Here is a 26,631-nt window from a genome sequence, read left to right as displayed (position 1 = left end):
GCTCAAAGAAAAAAAATCCTTTGAAAACCTCAGCAGCGTTACTTTTTTTCAAAATCTACAAACCCTGTTGGGAGCAGTTTCACGCAGGAACTATTTTTTTTCTACCCAACTACACCCCCCAGCCATATTACTGTGCAGAAGGGGGCGTGCATTTAGCAGTGAGTCCAGGCTTGCACTTCTAACAGAATGTCAGGATGTAGATGGTGCACACCTTGGTTTAGCAGCAGTGCAAACTAGCTGAACCCTTCATTTAGTTGCTGAATGCAATCGGTAAATAGTTCCTGCATGAAACGCCTCAAAACAAGGTTCACGAATTTTTACCAAGCAGCTCAGTTTCATGTTCGTTTTTGGTGCAAAATCAGGCCAGTGCCATCAGGCTCTATTATAACCTTTCTACAATCTCCAAAACAAGCTAGATGCATATATGCTACTGCAACTGAACTGTCCATTTAATAGATAGTTAAAGGGACGTCTAGTTAGATGAGGAGAAGTGATTCGTTTGGCTCTGTGAAGGCTTAAATAAGCACCAAATCCTAGTAACACCTTAAAATAACTAATAAATAAGGAGCATTTTATTTGTTTGACACGTTCGCACAACTTCCACATAAAGACAATGATGTGTAGTTGTAGGGGCGTGAGCCGCTGGAGCCACTTCTTGACATTTTGTCCTGCTGCGTAGCATCTCCAGCTAGCATGAGGTGCCAGATACAGTGAGGAAGTGCAAGTTTTGTTTAGTCTCTTCACAGGCACAGTGGCACCAAACTTGACAACCTCACTGCAACAACAAGACTTCCAGCTGTTGCTCACCAGGAAGTAGTTATAGTGAAATCCATTTAAGTCGAGGTTTCTAAAGACGTCTCCTGTCACTCGCAATAAGTTGTGATGACGGCAGAAAATAGCACTCTGAATTTAGCGATCAAAAAAAACAATGTCGCAATTACACCGAGTACGTTTGGTGCATCGTTTGCAGAGCTGGTATTAATCACCGGCGCTCGATGCTGTCAGACGTTACATCCCGTGTGTGTGAGATGCAGAGCCAATACACAAAGCATATATATCTGAATGTTCCTGCATGTTTGTGCCTCAGTGGGTGACTGTTCTCATGCAGCAGGAGGTTTTTCTGCTGACTTGTGTATCTTCGCAGGCCTCTGGTTGGCTGTTGCCCAGAAGCCCAGCCGGTGAACCGCAGAGAAACCGCATTGATTTCATCCCAGCAGAAATCCCTTCTCCTGGTTCCCGCCTCCCTACCCCGCCCAGCACCTGATTAAGCATTTGCAGGGAGCCATGCCAACACAATTTGTCATTTATCAAAAGTAATTAAAAGCAATTTCTTTTCTCTTGTTGATTGGGAATTGACTAATTGTTGAGTCAGTGAAAACGGGGGAATAAATAAAACAGGGAAGGATGAATTTTACATAAACTCGGAGGAAAACATAAACGCTGTAAAACGAGGGCCAGACATCTGGCTCTGTGATTTCTCTCTACATGATTATGGCTGCAAAACCGAAACAGTTGTTTAGCGCATTCAGATATACAGCCCATAGGCAGTAAATAATATATTAGAAACAGCATATTGACTAGCTGACTTAAAAGGGTGTTTTCACTTCATGTTGTGTGAACACAAGAGTGGGAGGAAAATACAAACACTGGTTGGTTATTTGTTAACAGGAAAAAAATGAAAAACGCTGCTCCCACTTGTGCCAAAAGAGATATTTGAGCCGGTAAATACCAACATCTCAGTCTCGGAGAACCCCCCAAAAAAAGGGACGAGACACAAGGTGGAGAGAGGCTGGAGCCATCCCACAGCAGAGGTTACAGTACATCTATCCAATGAAACCAAGCAATACCGTTTCAACATTATCGGTAACAACCTCTGAATGCACCATTACCTTCTATAAGGGCAGAATGAAATGTCAGAATTGATTCGAGAGGGGAGGGTTGAGATATAAGTGGGCAGCTAAGGTGGCCATTTTGTTTCAGCGGCCCTACTCGGTGTCCCTGGATCATTAGCGGACGGTAAGAAAGAGCTGGAAGAACATGAAGGAGGTGTGGGTGGCCATCGCACACATCTCTGGTGACAGCATATGAAAAAGCAACCAAAAACAAACACACACACACACACACTGACATGGCAGGAATCAAAGGGGGGAAAACAGGCACGCACGGAATCGCTGGGAGTCGTTTAAAATTTCGCACCACTTTGTAAATAACTTTAACTGCACAAATACCTGGTTTCGCTCCGGGAGGATGAAAAAATTTCCAGCCAACAATTTATTCCCTGCCAACAAATGGCGCCGTTGCTTCAATGAGACTATTTGAATATCCCTTTGAAGGCTGCAGATGGACAAGCAATGCTATCATTGCCTGGAAACACAGAAATAATTGGGCAACAGTGGAAGAAGCCTACATTCATGTCTCTGCTGAGACCCAGCTTGGAGTATCTAAATGAACCTCTCATTCTCCTGCCTTTTGTTTACGTTCCTATTTATCATAAAAACTCAATTACTTATGTTCCCCAACATGTATGGTTATTAATGTTCTAATTATGCTTTTCCCCTCTAATCTTTGCCTCGCAATTTGGGTGATGTATGTTTGAACAATGCACCGAGTCCCCTGGAAGTGAATGCTGAATTAGGACTATGTATGGTGACAAATTAAAGGGGAAAGCCGACATCCAGTGTCTTTTAAGGTGCTGGGGCACCACTCGCTGCCCAAACAGCTTCAGTGCACCTCTGCGTCGACTCCCCATGTTTCAGGTGTTTTACTGGGACGAGCACGTTCTTTCAAATGTGACGTGTCGTCTTCATCATTGCTTAATGCACTGCTCATGCCAGTACAGAGGCGTAACCTTTTACAAAAAGTATTTACCTATTTAACAAGATAAAGTGGATGAGATTAAAACATACCATTTGTGCTGTCTGTCTTCACTCTACATGGACATCTTCACCTTTCTGCAATCCTTCCTGGCTGAAGAATTGTAAAATGTTATTACTATTATAGTTAAATAAAGTCAAATCTACTATATTACCAAGTATAAGCTGAAAATGTAAAGTGCTGGAGAAATTTCTAAACAATTTCTTCAGGAAAAGAAGCAATAAAACACCATGAAAACACCTCACCACTCATAAAACAATATTATTGGGAAACTGTGCATAAAATATCAAAATAAAAATGATTGTTCTTCAGGAAAATGTTCCGCATCAGTATTAAATTGATTAATATTACTGCTGCACATTGAGCTAATCTTAAATACTTTATAGTCTGTTTAATGCCCAGCATCATATTCTATAAATCATGTGTTTGTAGTGGCTGTCCTGTGAGAGCCACATATCTAGGAAACACACAGTTGTTCCAAATCACAGGTCTCTTCAAACAGTACAGTAAAATAATAATTTAAAAAATCAGCTAAATTAAAAGGCTGGATCAGTGTGTGACATGGTTAACTATTAATATCCACAGTGGATTCAAAATATAAATGAAAAATGAATGTGGAGTGTTAGCAAAGCAGCTGGTTAAACCTATTACACTCAGGTATCCTAGTAGATGCTAATCTGAAAGTGCTGCTGAGATCGCACCTGCTTAACTTGCCTGATTTATTAGCCCGGACATGGTCAGAGCTGCTGCCTCTCCATCATCGTCACAGCTTTCCTTATAAACGGAGTTATTAAAAAAAATCTCAAACTCAATCTTCTCTACATCATACATGTTAGCCAAAGCGGTTAACAAGGGGAAACTCCAAGGTTACGATGCTAAATCTCTGAAGCCTGTTTACTTGCAAATGCTAACTAGCGTTAGCTAATTGGCTAATGCTAGTGTGTTAGCATATCAAGCACAAATCATAGCTAATCTCAGAGCAGTGAAAGCTGACCAGCAGCAGCTTGCTTCACACTCTGGTCTCGTCTCAAAGGTCAGAAGTTTATCCAAAACCACTGAAGGAAAAAACTACTAGCCTCGAGTTTACTCAGCTTCAGTCACGGACACGCCCTCAAACCTGACAGAGCTGCTTTCATGAAAATGAAATAAGCACAGCTTTCAGCAACAACATCCGACTGCGGCCACAGGCTGGCAGCAATGTAAAAGCTGGATTAACTGACAGGCGAGGAGCTTGAAGTAGACAAATAGCTTTATTTCTAAAATACACATTTTAATGTGTATTTTTAGGCAAGTACTGCTTGCCTTGCTTGTTCTAACTAAATGCCACAATTTGACTTAATGGAGTATTCTTCTAAATCAGCGGTCCCCAACCCCTGGGCCTCGGACCGGTACCGGTCCGTGAGTCGTTTGGTACCAGGCCGCGAGAGTTGAGGCTCAGGTGTGAAATGTATAGTTTTCAGGGTTTTTCTCGGTTTTCAGCGTTATTTTGTTATCGTTTTTATCGTTTACTCGGTTTTCCTGGGTCTTTTACGTGTGTTATGAATAAATTTTCTTTTTTTCAGTACCGGTACTAGTTTTATTTTGTCGTATTTATCCGCGACACCTTAAAGGCCGGTCCGTGAAAATATTGTCGGGCATAAACCGGTCCGTGGCACAAAAAAGGTTGTAGACCTCTGGTGTATAGTCTGTATGTAAGATAAGTGCACCACACAAACATAATGGCATAAAAGAACCTCAGTACCGAAGCCAGACTGTTGATATTTGGTCAAACTGACTAGAATGAACTATACCTTGATGACAGTTACCAGCTAATTGTAGCTCTGCCAGACAGACAGGCTGTTAGTACAATTACTGAAAAGGCAGCCACATCATTTGTAAGATAATTGCTGCGGAAGGGAACCAGCAGCGTCCACTTTGGTGACTCAGACTAGCAGAGGTGAGGCTGACCGTAAAGCTAGTGGCTACAGCCTCCTGTGTTGCTATGCACCTATCAAAGTGACCCGACTTCAAACTCAAATAAACTCGAAGTTTCACTTGACCTCTATGAAATAATCTACAAAGGCTGAAACCATTCTTGTACCAGACTGAAAACTTTTGGAACCAGCCTCAAGTGGTCACCTGAGGAACTACAGCTTTCAGTGTTTCCGCATTAGCTTTATTTTCAACCCCACAGGCTGTGGGCAGGTCCCACAGTCATAAGAGGAAATGTTACATTTTTTGCATTGCGACCACGTTGATAAATAAAGCGCATCACACCAGCAGTAATGATTTTACTGTGCACCAAAGTTCATAAAGCTGAGCGTGGTTGGCAGGAAACTAAGCTTTAAATGTCAGTCCACAATCTGTGATTGGTAACCCATTCAACTGTGGACTCGGCGAGTATGAAAGCCAAAAGGAACGATTCACATAAATCTATCGCACTCATCAAACCCTTCAGTGACCTCTCGCACCCTATGGATGGGAGTATTGTCATCCTTGAAGAGGCCATTCATTTCATCACTGGTTAAAAAGGAGATCACTCAGAGCAACTTTGTATTGACTTGAAGTGACCCTTCTGAGGGAGAAGTAGACCCAAAGCAACATGCCCGACAAAGAATAACAGAGCCGTCCGATCCCTGCACTGTCGGGGTCATGGTTCATGTTTTTTCCTATAATTTGTCACTCCTGTGTATGTCCAATAACAAATCTTCTCCTGGGAGCGATCTGATGGAGACATAGAGACAGCTTGTGTTAGATTGTTTATACATGGGGATTTATTCCAGCTCAGCTAGCATGTGTGATTCCATCCAGCCTTTGTTCAACATAAAGCAGAAAGTTGACTAATCTCACCAGCAACAAAACAGATGTGCATTTGGAAAGAGACAAGAATGCACAAAAAAATAAATAATAAATGACTCCCAACACAAAGCAAAGTACTTTTGGCTAGCTCTTCTTATTCTTCTTGTGAAAGGCTATAGGTATGACAGCTTTAGAGGTATGAAATAATGTCAGCGCGAGCCACGAGGAGCCCCTGCAGAGAGGCTGAGAGGGTCCTGTACTGCCTCAAGCAATAAGTGTTCTTCAAGGCTTTTCCTCAGAGCACTTTTACAAGAGCACAAATTAGGTGTAAGGAATGCCGGCGCTGGCGGCGCACCAAGCCAGCAAACAGAGAAAAGAGAAAAAATAAAATAAAAATAAATATATATAAAAAAAAAAAAACGAGGTAGAAACTTGGATGACAGTGAAGAAACGGAGGGCGTCATAAAGTGCGGAAAATAAGCTCTCACTTTCAAACGTTTACAGCGGCTCAAATATCTGATGATACCTCTCATAGCTTTTAATCTTTAATGTGAAAAATTAATCATCCCATTCATTATTTTAATAGCTGTCATTTTTCTCTCCCCAAAGTGATGATTTATAACCATTAAGCCCTGCATAGGCTTGTGTGAGAGGGATTTATCGTAATGTTTGCACCAGGTAGCCTCCAACCATATTTCATTACTCTGACAAGCCATTAAAATGCCCTGGTGATTAAACAACAGCTCTGAGGTCAGTGTGTAAAGCTGTTTCTTTACCCATGCAGGAGCGCAGCCGTGCAGGCGGGGACCGCTAGCCTAACAAAGCCCCTTTCGCCTCTGGTTCCCTCCAGACTGGCAATCGTACTTATAGATCTCTATCTGTTGTACTGTGCGAGGGCGACAGGGGCAGATGAGAATAATGTGCATGCACAGAAGCTACAATGAAATAAAGTTAAGAATGGGGCTATTACAGCGCTTTTCCTCCGTGGTTTGACACTGTGATAACTGTGCACTTACAGGAAAAACTCCTGCTTCAGATACTCCTATATCCATCTGTCTGCGGGGCTCACAGTGTTCCAGGAGTTATTTTTGTCTTGTCATTTATGCCTCTGGTCTACCCACTACTCCCTTCCACTGCTATTTCAGTTATTGTTTTCCCACTGATCCCACCATATATAGATTTGTCTAGTGCGCCCAGGGCGTGAGTGGCAGCTGAAGGAAAATACAAACAGAATTTAAATAAAGTTAGACCTTTGTGAGGTGAACACGGTTGGCGCATCATATGCACCGACTGCCTTTGAATATTAAAAAATGGGAATTTTGTGTCAGGAGTTCCCGTTTTCATTATCTCCAGTTTCCAGTCATGCGCGTAATGTGCCGACATGCCTCAGTCATTACTTCAAGCAGATTTGGGGTGCTCACTGTGAGCGTAGTTAAAACGTGAAAAAAGACAACCGTGTCACAAATGGGACATAGTTAAAAAAGTATTGTTGCTTCATTGCATTCTGGTCTACTGAATTCACCATCTGGAAATGGTATCATTGCCTCTTCCGCCCCAATTTCTGCCTGTTTTGTGTTGCCTGTGTGTGTGTGTGTGTGTGGCCGTGATATGGCCATTGTAGGAAATAAACCTTAGTGTTTCATTCTGAAGCAGCGATACCAACACCTGATGTTTCACTCCAGTGTTTTTAACAGATGATATCCCATCATTATTTAAAGGAATTGGAATTGGAACACACCACAACCACCACCACACGAGGATGGCCTAAAGCGCAGGGACAATGCTGTTTTGTTAGCGGTTAAAAAGGGAAAGTGTCAGTTTTAGCGAACAGATGCATGTATGAACAGCAGGCCAGGGAGCTGCGGGGAGGGTTTAACTCCCTTGCATGTACTGTATATCCATGTCTAATGTCCTGAGCCCAATGAGCTGGATTGATCACTGATGCCACATCTGACAGTGACTGACAGCGCCTGTAATTGCTGTGTTTGCTTAGGGAGACGGGCAAACTACCGTGGTGGGACCGCGTGGCAGAAGCATGCAGACGTTTCTAAATTACCAAGATTTTCACTTCTGGATAGCAGCTGACTGCTCACAGTGACTATGGCAGGAATCAGACCTGTTGTCATGACCAGCAAACTCCTGCTCCAAGTCAGCTCTCGTAAAGGGTGCTCACACATCTCAACTTCAACAAGTCGGTATTAATTTGAGACAACAAAACACATCAATTAGATGAGACACGCTTTTGTGAGGCCAAACATGCCCCTGGAGAAGAGCTTGCAGCATGCGGCTAGCTTACCTAATATTTGGTTCAGGATAGATTATTTACTCTGAAACTTCGGTCCGCAGCGCTACATTTACTATTTATACATTATGAGAATCAATGTCAGCGTCTGGGTACAACTCTACGCTCTAGGTCAACACAACAAGAGGGAAGGAGGCACCGGCTTGTTGCACTATTCAGCAATTGCACTGATAGGTTAATAATTTAACAAGTCGAATTCTTAAGATGGAAAAGTCCCGAGTTGGCAAAACAAAAATGACAAAATTCACACATGAAAAAAACAACTTGCCAATATATTTGAAAATGCAGTATAATCGCGAGAGAAAGTACTAATTATATGCAAAAAAAACCCCAGAAAACAATCCAATTTGTGGAATGCATTTGCCATATGGTAAATGGATTGTATTTATATATATTTGAGTGCTTAAAAAACAGCCCCCCACTATGTAACAGTGCACCAGCACTGATGCATTAATGTATGTTTTACCCAGAACAAATTTCATTTCCTAAAGTGAAATGTTTTGTATAATCTCTGTTTTTTCTGAGATAACAAGAAACAATCGCTCTCTCAAATTGATGTAGCGTAGTAAAATATACAATCGTTCCCTCTAAAATGTAGTTAAACAGAAGTTTAAGGTAGTAAGAAGCTCAAAAAAGTACTTTAGTGCTAAATGCACTAAATGTCCGTCACAGCCAGACGCGACTGGGTTAAAGCGTATTAAACCGCAGAAACACATATTGGCAGTTAGATGGGATTTCAGCCTGTGCCAGAATCTAAAAACTCTGTGTTGTTAACATTTACAGCTCCTCATCCTGAGGGAGAGAAGTGATCATCAGTGAAATCACCCTCATAGATTTGAAAGCCTCAACTAAAAACGGGGACATATACTATAGGCCGCGATTTCTGCAGTTTTATTTCTTTTCACCGCTGGAGCTCGGATCGTCGGTGATGAATGGCAGAGCATACTCTCTGGCGTTCTCCTCTTGCCACGGCGATCCAACAGTTGTCACAGAAACAAAACGAAAGCTGCAGAGGGAAATTTGCATTCTAATGCGCCCAGAACATCTCATGTTTGTTGTGTCCCCGATGAGAAGTAGAAAAAATAGCGCTAATTTGTAATAGATATCAAAATTCCCAGCATTAAAAAGTTAATTACCACAGCAAATATAGCAGTGATAAACGGCACATGATGCCATTTCTGCAGACGACTGTTGTTTCCGCCGAGCAGAAAAATATTTAGCATCCAGCTGTACTTTTGGATGTGAGCGAAGGGGGGGGAGGGCGAAAGGTACTTGTAATTCAGAATATTTTTTCTGCAACTTTGCAAGTTTTCATCTATCAGCAAGGCACATTAAATCCCAGCTGGTCAGATGCTAGACTCCTGATGCTCGGCTTTAGACATGAAACAAACTGCTGCCGAAATGAAAGCAGTTCTCGGAGCTGTGGAAATTCCTCCTACAAGAGTCTATTAAAAATACATGCTCAAATGAATCTTGGTGGTGATGACAAGTTTTACCATATTCTTCTTAAACTTTTAATGCACCCAGCCCCGACTTCAAAGAGAAAATCAAATATTAAGGCTATTATCTAAGCTGTTCTCAATATTATCCAAGCCTGGGTTATTTATATAGCACACTAATCATTGTGTTATATAAGCCCCTTTTCGTTTTTGAGCCAACGTAACGATCGAGAGGTGGTTGTTTGTAGTTTTGCAACCTAAAATAAGCAACCTAATTTATATATTTGCTGCAACGAGATTATGTAGATTTATTATAGCAGCTAGCTGGATATTGTAAATGTAAATATATTTATAATTTATGACTGCGGGGAAACAGATCATTTTTAATATAGTGAAAGCGAGTAGTTGGAGTTTTGGCAGAGGCTTGTGCACACTCAACATAATTCGCTCCATCTGTATAAAAAAAACCTAACAAACAGTGAATGATTATCTGCTCTGATTGAGAGGAATCACTGTAAATCTGGTGCTACCTAACCTGGATCGCAATTGTTTACCCACCAGCGAGACGGTAAATACTCTGGCTGACATTTGAGGGAGGTTAGTGTGCTCGGAGAGCAAAGTGGAAGTGGAGGCTCAGATGAATTTGTCTGACAAATGCTCCTGGAGTATGTGTTGTCGACTGTGCTTCAGCGAGGCCCTGGACTGGGATTTGAGTCTGACTGAAGCCAAGCAAAGCATGCCAGATCACTAATTGCACAATTTAAAACCAAAGTCCCTGGCAGCTTGTCGTTTGAAATGGAGAGAAGAGCCATTGCTTAATCACTGAGCTCAACATAGATCTGCAAGGCTCTCCACCGAGGAACCCCAGACGTACATGGCTGAAGTTCAGTGTCAACAGCCAAAGCAAAGGCGGCACGATTGGCTGCTTTCTGCCGCAGCTGTAATTGAAACGTTTTATGAGCCGACGCCTGCGTGTGATTGGATGCCGAATCGCCGCGCATCAAATGTTGCTGCATTGGCAGTAATTTCACTTTCATTTAATTGTTCATATATGCTAAGAGACAACTGTAGCTCACATTTGGTGGCGGCGCACAGTAGCTGCGCGTCTGATGAATTGGATCTCTCTCTTAAAAGCACTGGACGAATGTTTGACTGCAGTGCAATTAAAACGCAGTTGCATTTTTTTCTACCTTCTCTGGCACTTGACACATTTATCTGAACTAACACGCCCCTCCTCCCTCCCCCCCCCTTACACAAGCAGGTTCGGGATATTCATGCATTCACTCTGCATGTCGAGTACAGGAGCCACACATCCAGCCACCTGCCTTATCATTAGCTTCTTGAGACAAAACAGTTCTGGGGACTATCGAGGGATAATTACCCACTGGGAAGGTCCCGTGGGAGGTGCATACCTTCCAGACTGATTTTCTCTTCCAGATTGCACATCACGTCTTGTTGTGATCTCATTCTCCTGTTATTCTGTACCGGTCGCTTTATTTTCAGGATTGCATCACATTTGAGCGGGTGGAAAACAGCAAAACCTTATATTTGTTTGTTTCATATCTCTATTTTTTTAAGAGCTGTTGCTTACATAACTAATAGAAAAAATTTTTAAAAACTTGCATCAGATGTGGCCTACTTCACATAGTGAATCATAGAAGGCTTATATGATTTACTCATGAAAGTGGCCACTTTCTCATTACTTTCATATATTGTTATAGGAAGTATCCAAAACATAAAGTTTCATTTATATAATTTTTCAAAGGATCTTTTATCTGTTTTCACTCTTGTATGCTTTTCATACAAGTTTCACACGAGACAGATACAAACTTTATAAGATTGATATATATCTGTTCCACATGGGTAATACTGCCACAGCTGCATCTGACCGGTCAGTGTAAAACTACTTTTTTCCAGAATCATTCCACTCAAAGCTGAGCTGCACAGCATTGTCTGCTGCGACGGTCCCTGTGTCAGATTAGGTGATTACATAAAACTGTAAAACATCACCCACTGATACCTGAATGATCATCATCAGGAAGGAAGCGCTAACTATCGGCCAAAGCCGGTTAGTTTGTTTCACCGTTCCAACTACAGTAGCTCCATCATCCACTGACCTCCTCATTTTATCCACATGTTAAAAAGTAAGAGATGGGCTACATTCACGACAGGTCGTCAGTTCACACCAGCAGCATCGTTCTTCCTTTGCTTGGACATGTTTAGCGTACAGTTGGGCTGTGAATGCTCACAGTTGAACTTAATCCTAACATGCTTGAACGTGCTTTTTTTTGCCGTCCTAGAATAAAGTGTGAATGCACATCCACTACAGCAGGTGGCGGAGTTTATTGCACCGAGCGTGCGCGCACACTCAGCACAGTGCAGGAGATACAGGAACCCTCAAGACCCTCAAACACTGATGAAAAGAAAGTCAGAGAGAGACGGAGATAACGAGAAACTCTAACGTCTCCTGAAAGCTAAGATGAGGACATAAGACCAAGTGTAGCACTTGGCTTCACTGCGACTATGGTGGGAGATGAAGAAAATTTTAAATGTATTTACTGATTTTGTTTAATTTTATTTTTCAGAATGGTTCAAGTCGGTCAAGAAAATGTTTATAGTTTATTACAATTAAAGGATTATTCTATTCTATTAAATGTAGTCGTAGTAGTTTAGAGAGTTGCAGTACTACTACATGCACTTTAGATATTTTCTGTTACAGACGGAAAAAAAACAACATTAATAAAGTTATTCTTTGTTTGAAGTTGATCTACGTCTTTTTCTTTTTTCTTCATTTTTTGTTTTCTTTAATGTTAATAAGGATACAATGTTATGCAGAGATGTACTTATAATAACAATTTTATAGACAAATGATGCTATTTGGGGGCGCGCCAAATGTTTTCTTCTTCCTAAGGGGGGCGTAGCAGGAAATAATTGAGAAGCACTGTCCTAATGGAAGATTAAAACATCACTAACACTTTTCTGTGAGCAGACTGTGAAGCTCCTGATTTACAGTACGGTTGTTTTTCTTGTAAAACATTCGATACGGCGTAAAACGATCGACTGTCATGGACGAAAACTATTTTGGACCTCGGATGCATGAGACACACTAACTGGTTTAGGTTAAGCATTAATCGGGCAGAAATACTGCAGATGAACCGGTTAAATACCGAGTCAATAATACAAGCAAAAAAAGAACAAAATTAGGAAGTATGCAGTTGGAAGCACTGTAGTGCTGTTTACATTTTGTATACAGATGCTGCACTACAGAAAAAAAAACTGAATGCAATGAAAAGTAAAATTTTGGGATCAATTTTTAATTAAACATGGAAATAATAATAAGAACGATGATAACAATCATCTCCAAAGAAACAGACATGGAAAAGCATGAGCTACGATAAGAAAGACATCACTCAGCCTTCATAATATATATGTTATATTGCTTCTACAACGTCGCTCTACGGGGCATTAAATTCTCATTTCCTGTTATAGCTATGTTACAGGTTCAGGCGATTCTCCACTGGCTATTGGGAGGAGCCGTAAACATTATTGCTATTGAGGCCAGATTGTATTTTGGTGAGAACATTAGCAAAGAGGCATCTTACTTATTGCCCCAGCGACATGAAACTAGCGGGGTTTTCTTCTTCTTCTTGGTCCTAACAAGAGAATACACACACCACAGGGAGACAGCAGTTAAGAAGGGAAGGAGTGGACCTGCAGACACACACGCACGCACAAGCATGCACGCGAGCATGCACGCACACACGCACGCGAGGAGGCACGAAGTAAGATGGAAAAAAAAAAGTGAAAGAAAATAAAAAACACTGCCCTGAAGTCAATTCCACACTCAAGCAACATCCGTCTCTGATCTGGGAGCATTCTTGCAGCAGCGGCACAACAAGAGTGATGCAGCACTGAGGGCCATGAATTAAAAAGTCAATATGTAAAACCATAGAGGGATGCCATTTTGAAAAAGCGTTCCATCAATGGAAATCATATTAACATGATAAAGGGCAGATTGGTAGACAAGGGCATTGATTCAGTTGCTGCTCCGTGGCCCGCTATGTCCACCTCAACATGTTAATGAATCGCACCGCAAAAGCAGAGGTGGGGTGGGTCGAGGTGAAGTGTGGAAGGCATGGAGGGAAAGGGAAGGGGAAGGGGGGGGTCGCACGAGGGGAAAGAAGTCATCTTTAAAGCAACAGGAGGCGGTTTGGGAGCAGGAAGGTGGCACCCTAGTGAGCTTTACCTTCCACTGTCACATCAGCTGTCATCACTCCTGGATTGTTTTCTGAAGATGAAGTTTTTGTGGAGGTTAGGAAAGGTGGTGGCTGACTTGCACCGATTTTTTTTTGGGGGGGGGGGAGAGTAGATCCAATTATAAGGAAGCTTGGGAGAAAAAAGATGGAGTACTGTAATGCCACCCAGAGACCCGGAGTGCTAGCGCAGACACAGCAGAGGTTTCACCCCCTGCTGACCATGACTACAGACACATAGCCTCGAGGAGAGAGCATCCAAGGCTTCACATATGCACATGCGTGCACACACACACACACACACACACATACAGAGAGAGTGACATGAAAGCAACAAGGCAGTGCTGCCAGGCCAAACAGATGAATTACTTATCAAAGACGTGCACAGCAGACCGGCTATGAGGCTGCAACACACAGACAGCTGGGGCATTATCAATTCACCTTCAATTAGCTGTCCTTGGCACTGCCTGCCAACAGGACCTGGAGAATAAGTACATTCACAATGCATAAGCTCATTCAAAAAAAAAAGAGCGAGGATCAGGTGGATTCTTTTGAGGAATTCAATTAAAACAGTGTCAACATTTTAAAAAAAAGAGAAAAGCGCACAGGCACAATTTCTATAGAAGGATAAAAGCAAAGGGATTATTTTCAATGCCATAGGAGGCGACGAAGAAACAGAGAGGGCGGAGGGAGCGAAGAAAAAAAGAAAAAGCACTTCCTTGGAGTCTGATGGCACAGCACCTTTGTTAAATATGAACTAATTAACTGGAAAAATGAAAGTGTTTCATCTTCATTAGGATCAGACAACAGGAGTATGAAACATAATTGAGAGTAGTTCCACTTTAATAGAATGAACAGAAGTCATTTGGTATTGAAATGTGCAGGATGATTTAGCCAAAAGAAAGTGTATTATTAGATTTAATAAAATACCTACACATGATCAATGCTCAGACCACAGGTGGTAGTTTGTCTCTGGTTCTTCAAATGATTAGGCCGACAAAATAATGGCCAGTCGGATTCGTGTTGCTCCCGCATTGATTACAGCGAGCGGCCCATTTTTCACGAAGTTGAGCTCTGCGCTACATTTATTAAGCCTTTACGCATCTGACATAACAACCGGTAGCCACATAATCACATAATGCACTGTGCACACTGGATTTGGTGATAACAGGATGCCGTGGTGAGGCCAGTTGATGAGGATGACGAATGACGCCGAGCTAGATGACCAGTAGAGTCAGGACGCATAAACATTACATCGCGTGTCGCTGAAGATGGCCACGGCAGCCTCCTCCTTCCTGTGACAGGCGTTGCATCAGATTTTGGAACCTGGCTGGGGGGATTTTTGTCCCATTCAGTCTAAAGAGTATTAGCGAGGTCTAACACTGATAAGGCCGGGCTCACAGATGGCTTTCCAGTTCACCCCGAAGGTGTTTGGGTGCAAGGCTGGATTAGTCACAGAACAAAGTGTGCCTCAAAATCCCAGTGGCACCAAAAGCATCACATTCACTGCATGTGAGCTGTTAATTTGCTATAAATGTAACTTAACCTGGATTAATACTTAAAGAAAAACACAAAAAATGTGAATTGAAGCACTTCCTGGATATTTTTTAGATTAAAACATGAAAAAGAAAGAAAGTTTAGACTTTTCTTTGTGCAGAAAAGTGGTGTTTTTGCACCAAAGCACAGTGGATCTAAAGGAATATTTTAAATAATGATCATATATTGATGATATTTGCAGCTCTCATTACATTTGCAAAGATTTCCCAGGCAAAAACAAGCAACTGAGAGCAGTAGGGCAGCCATTTTGGATATAGCATTTAAAGGCCATGACTGCTGCAGTGCACCGACAGCCACCTGTGAGCAGGATGCTGTTGTTAAATATAGTACAAACTTAATTCTCCAGGTTAGTGTCTGCATTTATGTCATATAGAGGAAACCTTACTGTTTTAGTTCATATTGTCTTCACAGTTGCACCAGTTGTGCCGAGTCACATATTGCAATGTCAGATGAGTTGCACTCTGACTCAGGCTGTTGGTAATCTGCCTGCATTTATAAGTTACACAGCAATTATTTGCAAACGTTCTCCAGCGTGTCCGAGAGTCCGTCGGAGCGGGATCGTGATTGTTTGGAACCAGTTGGTCATCGCGACTAGCAAAAAAATTAAATCCAATCAAATTTTTCCAAGTCACAAGAAGGCTGAGGTCCTATTTTTACTCAAGTGTGACTGATGGAGATTTTAGAGGCACTAAGGTTTAGACAAAGCTGGAAAATTGGCCTATGGGGGCCTCGGGAAGCAGAATTCCACCTTGGGGCCTTCAAAGAGGTCAGTCCATCTTTTGGCGAATGGAAAACCTTTTTTAAATCTGGCTTTGTTTACTGCAAAGGGTTGTCCTTTAACTGATGCCAAAGTTAAAAGCACAACATTTTCTAATATTTTTATACTGCATCACAAGTAGGTCCCCCCGCTGGAACCCAAGCCTTTGGTCCAAACAGAGGAAAGCCTTTGCTTACAGTGGATCCACATACTTATGGTCATAAAGTGCACATCACAAGTGTGCTAGAACCCCAGACTTCAAAGAAATTGTAAAGAGTTTAACTCGTGCCGCATGTGACCCCTTCCCCCCACCCCACCAGCCCCTCAAAGAAATGCATGGTGCACAAAAGCAACATGGTCATTTTTAAAAAACATGAGCGCATCACAGAGCTCGGCCACATTGAGACAGCTGTCTTGAGAAACAGTGGGTCTTTATCACTTCAAAGGCTGACATCCCTCGGGCGTCTCGGGGAAGCCGTGACTGGCACTCGTACAGCCCTCTTTCTGCTGCATTTGTCCAATCTTAGAAAGCCCAGAGTCAGGAAACACAAGGTCTTTTCAAAGTTAGTCAACAGGCCTTTGAAGCGCAGCCAACGGAGTCAGCAACCCAGCGACAAGGTGCCGAGCCATTATCATTCAATAGACAGCCGGGATTTTGCATATTTAACAGGAAATTTCACTTTGCTTTTTTGACACGGGGCATTATGCATCCTCTGTACATAAAATCCATCAGCACCTTGCCAATTTTGTTTGTGCTTTTCCCATTTCGCTGGGGAAATGTGTTTCTCTTGCAATGCACACTACATTCAAAACATGAACTGGAATTAAATTATATGTCTGTTTGGACAAACAAATTGGACCACGGGTTCAAGGTAAAGCGTTTTACTCCTTTATTTATTTATTTTCTTCGTTTGTTTGTTTTAGTGCTGATTTAAGCTCGTAGGTCGAAAAGCCTTAAAACGTGACATTCGTTATCTTTGCTTGTTTGTTGCAAGAACGTAGGTAAAAACACGACGTCCAGATCTATTTCGTCTTAAGGTCGACGCTAAAACAGAGTTTTATTACAAACAACAAACTAAGAAGATTAAAAAGTCAGACCAGCCCCAAAGTTCAATCATTTATTTTGACATATTGTTCACTTTAACTACACATTAAGATGACGGCGATTACATTAGGCCTTTTGAATTCACGACTTACGCCATTAATTCCTTTATTTCTTCTATAACAAGGTGCTGTAAAAGGTCATTTAATTTAAATTTGTCCTTTTTTTCCATATTTAATAGATAACCTCCAGACATCCAATTGTTAAACCTTCCTTCAACTGGTTGAGTGGTGTTAGAAAAACAAAACAAAAAACAGAGGGTGTCCACTCTCATGTAACATAAGATTAGCCCTTGTTAGCTATAAAAAGGTAACGAATTAAAGACCTTTTGAGTCATCTTTATCCTGAAGATGAAATGTTTCTATCCTGATGGTCGTGATCTTTTCCCGGATGACTATCCATGAATTTAACTTAACAAGTACAGGCAATTCTGGTCTAGTTGATCAGTGCTCTCCATCACCAAGATACAAACACCAAATATGAAAATATCTTTCAGAAGAATGGCGCTTGATTCCTCTGGCAGAGATCGTGGATCAAGAGTTGGCAGTTTGTCTTGTAATCGGAAGGTTGCTGGTTCGAGCCCTGGCTTGGACAGTCTCGGTCGTTGTGTCCTTGGGCAAGACACTTCACCTCCTGGTGTTGGCCAGAGGGGCCGATGGCGCGATATGGCAGCCTCGCTTCTGTCAGTCAGGGTTTGAGGGTCTCGAAAAGCGCTATATAAATGCAATCCATTATTATTATTATTATTATTATCTAAGACCTTGGAAATTTTAAATGTTGAGGTTTAGTAAAGCCGTCCTTGTCAGCTAACTCATGGCTCAACACCTTACAGAGATGCCTTATCTTTTCTTTAGGTTAAACATGCCTCTAGACCACGGGGTGTCCAACTCCAGGCCTCAAGGGCCGGTGTCCTGCAGGTTTTAGAGCTTTCCTTGATCCAACACAGCTGATTTAAATGGCTAAATTCCTTCCTCAACATGTCCTGAGGTTCTCCAGAGGTCTGATAATGAACTAATCATTTAATTCAGGTGTGTTGACCCAGGGTGAGATCTAAAACCTGCAGGACACTGGCCCTTGAGGCCTGGAGTTGGACACCCTTGCTCTAGACTGATGGGCCGGTTGGCTATGACCAAACATCGGAACATTTCGACAGCTTTTGAACGATGTACGTTGGGGCCTCTCTTGGCGTTGGAGCAACGAGTTAAAAATTGAGCAAACGCCACAGATTGATTGTTTCTAATAGCATTTGTTTAAGAGAAAAGACTCTTTTGTTATGGGCCATTCGTTATTTTAGAGTCCGGAGCACAAACCCAACAGCAAAGTCCATCCACAGAAACACACTGTTGGCATTTACTATTTGGACTTAAGGGCACCGTCTCGTCTCTCTAGCGTCTCCACGAGCTTTGGCTTTCAGTAATAACGGCGCGTTCGCCCGTCGGGATTCGCTCTGACGAACCAGCTCGAGCGCATCCATTCCTAATGAGCAGCAGCCAGTGACCGTCTTCTCCTGTGGGCTGTCAGCTGTCTGTCCCTTGGTAGATAGAGGGAAGGAGAGCACCCAGCAAACACTCAGCCCCCCGGAAGGGCAACTTCATAGGATGGGGTCCCGCAGTGAGCTGCTAATGATCCATATGATGGCGTAGGGCAGCCATTGTTTGGGCTACATTACCCAGAGAGGGACAAACAATCGTTCGCAGTGTCACTTGATAATGGCCCAAAAAGCAAATCTCACAGACCTTCATTCTTCACAAGGGTAATTAATTCGCTGCTGTGCTGGGATGCTTCGTCTCTTCCAGCTCCTCTAACGCTGCCCCCACCGTACTCTCCCAAAGATTTCCAATTGTTTTGCAGACAATGGTTTCAGAAGGCAGTAAAAGACCATTGATCTGAGGTCTATTTGCAAATACCCATCTCCATACAGAGAAATGCATATTACTGTGTTACGTTAAGCAATTCCACATTTTAATGGGTGGACTATTGATGGTTGGTGCCAACGGAGAGTGGTACCGATGCACTCAAACAAATCCACAACGCAGTCTAGAGGGGATAACACCAGCTCAGCACGATAAATAAAGAAACGGGCATCAAACAGAGGAGGAGGGATTGCGTAACTTTGCAGAGCCCTCATAAAAGAGTTACTATAATGTGCTTCGTGATTGACTTTTGTGATCAATGCCAATGTACATCCTAAAGTCCACGGCAGCAGAGCTCCAAATAAGCAAGTCAGATCTATAGTTCTCAGGCCGGACTACGTAGTAATTACAATCGCCGATTAGCTACATGTGCATTATTGGATGTAATAGGGTGCTGATTAAAATTGGAACATAACTTAGAAGCGATCAAATGAGAGTGATAACAGTAGGGGCCAAAGAGTGGACCTATATCTTTATTCATCATATAAAAAATGCAGAATACATAACATAAAAGCATTTTCTCCCCCCGTTTCTATATTACCAATAAATCCCACGCACTGAGAGAAATGAATGATCTTTCGACGAAACAGAGACAGCACAAGACAAGACAAATGTCTGTGCTTACATCAAATGTTCCCAGATACGAAACAATCCAACCACACCAATAAAGCAATCAATGCTAACTTAATCTCTACAGCCTCAGCGGCACTTGCTTGCCATTTCTTAGCCCCAAAATGAAGAGGAAAAGAGAGCCTGAAAGGCATAAATAAATAAACCTCAAACCACTCGTTCTATTGCTGCCACTAAGGACGGGGGCGCACAAACAACCATCACACATCTACAGTATATAAAGCTCATTTTGGATAAGAACGCAGCTTTATTCATGCACAGAGGTGAATTACAAACGCAGTCACTTTTAAATTTGGTTAAATGAGCGAGATAGAGGGAGGTGGGGGGGTGGGACGGCAGGCTGAGGCTGAGTCATCTCTGCTAGTCTGGTTGCCCACACTCCTCATGCAGGGGCTGACAGGGTGAGGAGAGCACTTTTTTCTAAGGGGGGGGAGGAACAGAATCTGGCCTAGCCAAAGGTGCTTTGGGGGGGATAAGCTGGGCACTGTGTCTCAAATGGGGACACTCGAGTGGGTAAAGCCTGCCTTAAAGAGAGCTGTGCCTTTTTCTCCCACTGTGACTCTTCATACCTCCATCCATGCAGAACTAAGGGCGCCGCTCGCAGAGATACAAAAGGGACAAAATCACTCTTTCACACTTCCACACTCCCATCTCTGCATACCCAGTGTGCATGAGTGTATGTACTGTACAGCAACACTGAAAACACACACACGCACACACATACACACACAAGCAGGCACAAGACTGCTCCCTTCTGGTCGCGCCGCGTGGCTACACCGCCTCCCCCGGCCAATCGTCACAATCGGGACCAAAGCGTGGCTGGATATTGTCCAGATGCAGTTTTAATTTCACTAATGCTCACTCAAATGTCAATGGGGTCCAGTGACAAAGGATTCTTAATCCCTCATATGAATATAGCGCCCAAAGGCAGAGAAGAGGCGTGTGTGTGTGGCAAATATGAGGGAGCTGCATGAGGGGGCATACATTACACACGACTTGTCTCTGGCCTTAATGGGAGCGTTCACTGAATTCAGCTGATATTTAAATCAGCGGGCAGGAAGGGGCGACAAGACAGCGAGAATGATGAGCGTGTCGAACTATTGAACTTTCCCTTATTCACCTGTCCCCGTGTGGAAATGTCTTCCACAAGCGAACGCGGAAGAGTCGCCACAGAGCTGAGAAGGAAAGAGAGAAGCGCCACGCAAACACACCCATCCCCATCAGCCTAAATCACTTAAGTGGGGCAGAAACAGAAGAGCTTCCCCTCGTCCCCTAAGTGAGATGATGTAGTTTCACTCTATTTGCCCAAATTATACTCTGCTGTCGGTTGGGCCGCTTCGTCCTCAGGAAGTGATGAATCAAAAGTGAAAGGCAAAAACTGCTGCAATTTGACTTTTTTTTTCCCCTCTCGCTGCCATTAAAACCTGGGAAAAGTCGAAACCTGACGATGTATTTCAGAAACTGCACGACAGTCTGTTCGACTGCAGGTTTGCTTCTGTGCCCATTGTTCTCAAAAATCCATTAAAAAACAGCTTGCAGAGCCATACTGCTGCCTCCACAAATGTAATATACATTGGGCTGCAGCTTTATTGTTTTATCTGTCTGTGCAGCAGTTTTGGTTTTTTAACAAACATCATTTTTATCTTGCAGTCGATTATTGGTCTAATTGGCACTTTATTCCAGTTTTTACATCGCTTCTCACTCCTGTGGCTGGCGTCAGTCACTTGGCTTCGCAAAACGATGCGTTCCGGCACGAAGGGGGACTTCATTTGACGCGTAAACATACAAAGTATAGTTTAAAGGCATGATATCAGGGGATGTCTTAGCACTGGAGTTCATACTAACCTCATTGTTTCTTTGCTGCTGTCCTTTGAAGCCAAAAGTGTGAATAATTCACATCATTCCAACAATAAGTGGATCAACAGACTCATTTCTTGTCAAATTTCAAGCATCACTTTGGTAAAATGAGGGGACATTAAAGTTCTATTACAAGTGACATTTGGTGATTTTCCTTTTCTTCATTTCTTTTGAACATAAAATACCTTCATGTTCACGCTCGGCACAAATCCCGCACACACACAGGGACCATTGTTTCCCTCTAGCAGTGGCCCTCATCAGAAGGGACAGCTCCTGCAGTTTCGGCACCAATAATTACTTGACTTCATGTCATAATCAAATCCCTTTAATAATGGGAACAATTCAGCGATTGCCTGGTGTAATCAAATTAGCCCGAGTCTTTTTGGATTTTCAATTATCTCCAGTCGGCGGAGCACTTTATCCGGGGTGCTGGCTCTAGCTCTGACTCGGAGCTCTGTGCTGCGCCGGGGCTGACAGCAGCAGCCTCACAATTACAATGAGGCCGGGCTAATGTGATGACAAGATCGCCTGCCTGCCTTACTTAGCCTTTCATTTGTGCTGGGTCTCCTCCTGCGTCCCCGGCCTTATCATCGTGTCCATGTACCTGCTCTGCACCGAGCAACCCCACAACGCTCTGCTACTTCTGTTTACCGACTCTTTATACGGAGGGCAGCCGGCACTAAAGCTTTGGGTGCGACATTTACCCTTTTACAGCTTCTGAAGAAAAGGTTTGTTGAACGGGTTTGCAGCATCTTCTTATTCATACGGCTCTGCAAACGCACACTTAGAAGCTCCTTTTAGTGCTCGCCACCACCTTTTGAAGCAAAGGCAGGTCTTTGACAGTGGAAACCTCCAGTGGGACAAACAGTACCACACAGCTGGATGTAGCAGAAATATGACTGCTGGGTTCAGCTTGTCTTTAATGACAAGGTGAAAAAAACACAAGAAAAACAGGTAAAAATTGTACACGAGCGTGCAACATGTGCACACTCAGTAATGTGTTAGCGTCTTATTGTTGTTCCATCCTGGATCTTTGCTACACGACTACAGTGCAAACCTGCTAAGGCTGTAGTTCTTTTCTTTTTTCTGGAAATATTAAACAGCTTTTATAAGCTTTTATCTTATCAATGAGATCTAGGTCATGAAACAGGAGTAGAAGATCTTTAGATTCCACTGTGATCTTTGAATAATAGATCTAATGTATGAAGACAAGTCTGCCCTGCGATAGCTGTGATAGGCTCTGGCCCAACCGCGACCCTGAATTGAATAAGTGGAGGAAAACGGATGGCTGGTATGAAGACAAGTTAAATATCAGCAAGGGAAGAAGGCTTTTATCACTTCTTATTGCTGAGCTGAACGATACAAATAAAACCTTTAATTCATAGGAAGTCTAAGCTATGCAAACAACAATAACTATTGGACGATTACATCAGTTTGCAGCTGTGTTACTGGATTTAAAAAGACTTCATTTTACGACACGTCACTTATTCTGTGTGTTCATTATACCGCGACTAAAACAAAGACAACAAAGGTTTACCTAGTCTGCACGGTTACCACTGAGTCACCAAAAACAAAACAGAAAAAGCCTTACAGCCAGGTTCACATACCTTTGGTGTGGGTTCTCCTTTTCTATTGCCGTGCCCTCTACTGGAGATCTGTAACGTTGCTGCTGGGCCTCTAATGTGTTGCTGTATGTTTTCATGGCTTAGCTGCTGTCATGACTTAAAGTCAGTCGAAGCAGTGAAATATCGTGTTTTTCTTTATGCCGCTTTTCCTGTAAAACATCCAACTCTCTGCTTTGTCCTCACAGATGCAAAATACTACAGCTGGTACCCGTTTACAGCTATGCAAGTATAGATGGAGATTACTCCTGAAACTAAAGGCTTATCATTTTGTGTTTAAAACACAAAATGTTGTAGTGCTTGTAGGAGAAACAGATTCCCGCTGAACGTTCGGAGAACTCAGAGATTAAGTCAATTAGCTCATTTACACAAAATCACGTTTGCTGTGATTTCTGACCCCTTGGCTGCTTGCAGTAACAAAGATACGTTAATTTCTTCCTTATATCTGATCTAAAGGCTGCATGTGTTCCACTGCTTTCTTCCCATTCAACTGGAAACATTCTGCACCAAAGATCCTGCGAGTTCTTCTAAATAATGGAGTGATAGGAAAAGCACTGAACAACAAAAATCCTCTAAAACTCAAAATTTAATCAAAGCACAATCCTCTTATGATGCATTATCTAATTTTTGGGAGGTGGGGGTGGGAGCTCAGCTAAATATCTATAAATCAAATGTGTACATTGCTCCCTGAGACTTGGCATCACTTATGCAATTATCTTAGTTTGGCTTTAATGGATAAACTCGCGAAGCTACGGAGGTTTGTTTCGGTGACATTCGTCCACGCTTCGAAGCGAACGTTATTATTTCTGCAGCAACATTAAGCAATGCTCTCGGTGTTGTGCAAGTAGCTGCATGTAAAATTTGTGTTGGTGTCATCACTTTTGGATGGGGGGGAAGAACTCGTCACCATAGCAACCTGTAAAAGGGAGCCTTCTAATTGTTCAACGTGGTAAAAACTTGTATTTTAACTCCAGGGTGGGAGTTACTTACCATACAGCAGTACTGTACATTACAAGACAAAAAGCAGGATTATTTTTAGTGCCTTATGTTTTGTATATTATCATAATTCAATCAGTTAATTTTGTTAATAACCTCTATGCCGTATTGTTTGCTCCCATGCTGCCTATTCCCTCTGAGTTTCTTCACTTCTACTGCAGCTTCTGTTCATTTTATACCCAATTATTCGATAAGTGCTGAGTGTGCCAGGAAAACCTGTTAAACCCACCTGCATGTTTTATTAATGATATCTATATTTCGTGCCAGTATTTCAGTAATTGAAACTCAAAAAGGATCCACAACTATGATTTTTACAAGTAGATGTGGCGCCTCAACACAAGGTGACTCCAGATGAGGGTCAACTTAAAAACAAGCATCCGAAGAAAGCTGGACTGAAGCCTGCTGCTCAAAGCTCACGAGTGTTTGTGATAAAATTAGATTACAGTAAAATAAAACATATTTTCAACCCAGTAAGCCTGTCCACGTGTCGCTCCTGTCAGCTAGATTGTTCCTTCCTCGTATGCTAGCACTGTACCACAAATACACACACAAAAGGAAAGATTTATAATATATAGTTTAATAGTTACACAGTTTCTTTAATAAAGAAACAGTCTCATTAAACAGCTGGACATCAAAGATTTTTTAACAACTGTTACTAGCTGGTGCATTTCTTATCTGCACGTTTGCTGCTAATGAGTACTTCTGAAAGAAAGACTGTGTTTGTGTGAGTATTCATATGTTTGTGGGGATCAAAAAAAGGAAGTTTACTATACCAGCAACCCTTATGGGGACCAAAATCCTGGTTTGAAGGCTGTTTTGAGATGTGGTTACAAGTGGGTTATGGTTATTGTGTCAGTTAGATGTCCCCATAAGAGATGAATACCAAACGTGTGTGTGTGTGTGTGTGCTCTAAAAGGAACGTCCCCCCCAGCGCAACAGTGCAGCTCGCGTTTTTTGAACCATAACCGAGCTCCACAGTTCAGGAGAACATACGTTATAAATCATAAACACATAGAGAACCCAGTAGGTTAAATTTGCTTGGATTTCCTCCACTGGATTTTCTGACAATAACAACAGTGAAGATGCAGATTATTATCCGACGTATCCTCTAAACAGTATCCTGTCACCCTCCGAGTGTAAAGTGCGTAGCCTAAAGGCATGTCAAAGGTGGCGCCGCGGCTTCTAAAAGCTGCCAGCGTGAAGACTCACAGCAGACGTTTCTAAAAACGAAGCGGGATCAAACATTTCAATAATCCAAACATTACACTTCAATCATGCTGCTTGTGAAAGGACAAACACATAAGTGCAGTCATTTTCCTATTTACTGTAAATGTTCCTCCTCTTTTTTACTCATTGACAGTTTCACTGAAGTGATTTTTCACCCCTGTTGAGGTTGTTTTTTTTCCTCTTGAATATTCTGTATTTGAATATTATTCCATAATCAACACAACATGTTGCTGCTTGTCTGTGTTTACGTCGCTGATTTGCATTCAAATCATATTTCCTCTTTCTCTCCCAGCATGCTCGAGTACAGATGCTCCAGAGGTAGCTGGGAAAAGGTTGCTTGTGCCAAATATACTGTAGGAATAAATAAACACTTTATCAGGCCACGGAAGAGAGGGAAACCTATGTACGGGGGAGGAGCGGGCCGGGAAAAAAGGGGGGAGGGTGGAAAAAAAACCCTCCATTGTCCTCTTTGGAACGAGCAGTGTGAGAAGTGATAATTAACCGGTAATTAATTTGGTGGTCTTTATCTCAGAGCAATGTGTGCTCTGCAAAAGATTAGGAGAGCTTTTTAATAAGCGCCATAGAGTTTGATTCTGCCTATTTCCGCCTGCAACAAATAAGCCTGTGTTTGTTTATTCCAGACAGGCAGCTGGCAGAGAGCTGCTGATACATTCGCAGGCAGGCTTTCCCAGTTTATTCTCACTCTGCTGCTGGTGGAGGCCTGGCAGCCTGCGTGTGCTGTGTACCTGACATCAGAGCACCACTGATAATTACAGATGAATGAATTTTCTCCTCTTCTCCCGCTGTGTTGTTTTCAGAGCGAAGCAACACATTTCAAACTCGGGCGGTTATTCTGGGTTAAAAAAAACAAAAAAACAATCTTAATGTTTTAATGATGTATTTTAGAGCTGAAACACTCAAAGTTAAATGGTAAACAATTAATTAGCGCCAATTTTAATAATTGATTTGTCTTTTTTTTTTTAAAGTAAAAATACTGCACGTTTTTTTAAAGACTAAAAATAAAACTTCAAACTAGCTGAGACTGTGACAGGCACTACAAATGCATAATTGGGAGATTTACAGATGTGAAAATAATTAACTGGAGCCTTGGTGCACTTGATACTTCAATGCAAATCCTTTAAAGAATATCCATGTTTGCACCAATATGGAAGTCATATTTTTTGTGTATAATCAATGCAGCTCTATAATTGAATAATTCAGATTATTATTTAAAAAAAAGTTGTATTATGACACAAATCTGTGTAGGTTAACTGTGTGAGTAATTTCCTGCTGAAAATCTCCTGTTTGTGCTCCCCATTAATAT

At 42.2% G+C, this 26,631-nt stretch overlaps 1 protein-coding gene across 10 annotated transcripts in view; it reads right to left on the bottom strand.

Moving 5' to 3' along the window:
- The window catches only part of LOC102308260 (RNA binding protein fox-1 homolog 3), a 436,461-nt gene that overhangs the window by 218,491 nt on the left and 191,339 nt on the right, over positions 1-26,631 (bottom strand). The gene's annotated exons all lie outside the window — the stretch shown is intronic.

The sequence above is a fragment of the Haplochromis burtoni genome, unplaced genomic scaffold (assembly GCF_018398535.1).
Source record: "Haplochromis burtoni strain Fernald_Lab_line unplaced genomic scaffold, NCSU_Asbu1 Contig_68, whole genome shotgun sequence".
Taxonomy (NCBI): domain Eukaryota; kingdom Metazoa; phylum Chordata; class Actinopteri; order Cichliformes; family Cichlidae; genus Haplochromis; species Haplochromis burtoni.
Note: the sequence above shows the minus strand (reverse complement) of the source record. Positions and strands in the feature narration are given on the sequence as shown.